This window comes from Verticillium alfalfae, genomic scaffold (genome assembly GCF_000150825.1).
Source record: "Verticillium alfalfae VaMs.102 supercont1.2 genomic scaffold, whole genome shotgun sequence".
Lineage (NCBI taxonomy): Eukaryota > Fungi > Ascomycota > Sordariomycetes > Glomerellales > Plectosphaerellaceae > Verticillium > Verticillium alfalfae.
This window is the reverse complement of record NW_003315037.1, coordinates 1110384-1111628: the sequence shown is the minus strand read 5'-3', so window position 1 is coordinate 1111628 and position 1245 is coordinate 1110384.

Below are 1245 nucleotides of genomic sequence, written 5' to 3'. Positions count from 1 at the left end.
CCCGATCGCCCAATTCCTCGCCCTGGTCCCCCGAGCTTCCCTACCCTGACCAGTCGCCTCGGACGTTCGCCTCCCCCTTCACTTCGGCCTCGATTTCCGGGTGCCGTCCACTCCCCCTCGTCGTGTGGGCAGCAGCCTGACAGGTCCAGCCAGCTCTTCATCGCTGTTCTTTGGCAGACGCGGTACCTATCTTCCCCCCCGTCCCCCTCCTCCACTCCTCCTCCACTTTGATCCCAGACTCTGGCCACCCTCCCCCCCCTCTTCCCCTTGGGCTGGTGAGCTCTTCATTTCTCCGATTTTCTCGCAGCAGTACGCGAGAGTGGAAGCCCCTGTCATCTTGTATCAGCACGACATCCGATCTGGGTTTAGCACGCCTCACCCGTGCGATCCTCGTCGCTGCCAGGGGACGAACCCCATCAAACCTCCCCCGTCCCTGACAGTGTCATGGTCCCGGAAAATAAGAATACCGACGCGTCCTGTCTTTTGTTTTTCTTCCTCTTGTCGTGTCGCATCGAGTCGCAACATTCATGTGTAGAGCCAGGGACTAATAGGAACCGTCTCCATGCAGCATCACCCCCACCATCAGCAACAGGGTCAAGCACCTAACCAACATCTGCAACGGCAACCGCATCCCCAGCACCCGCGACCCTCGAGCGTGGTTCATCAGCAACACCATTCCCAGCCGCAGTCGCAACACCAACACCCTTCCGCCTACGCGCAAGGCCACTCCATCGCACCTGCCTACCACCAGTCCGCCGCTCAACCCAGCAGCGCACAGCATCCTCAAGACGGCGGTCTGCCATACTACACTCATCCGAGCCCCTACAGCACGCCCGGCGCGACCAGCGGATACACATCCGCAGGTGAGTCTCCATCTTGACACGACGACGCGTCAAGACGCGTTGTTTTGACCGTGGCCTCGGGGATCGCTAACGAGTCTCTCTAGACACGTCCGACATGATGGCCGCCGCTCAAATGCCGAGACCACCTTACCCGCCCATGTCATACCATACGCCGCAGTCCAACTCGCCTGCCTCTGTTGCCTCGCCCTCTCAGCATGATCAGCACCGAAGTATCTACGCGCAGCCTCCCTCGCAGCATCTTCAACAAAATATGTACTACCCGCCACACCAGCCCCATTACCCGTCGATGCAGGCCCAGTCCCAGCAGTCGCCCTACGCGCAACACACTGCACAGGCCCACCCGTCCATGCCGTCGCAGCAGAGCATGATGATGCCGCAGGGC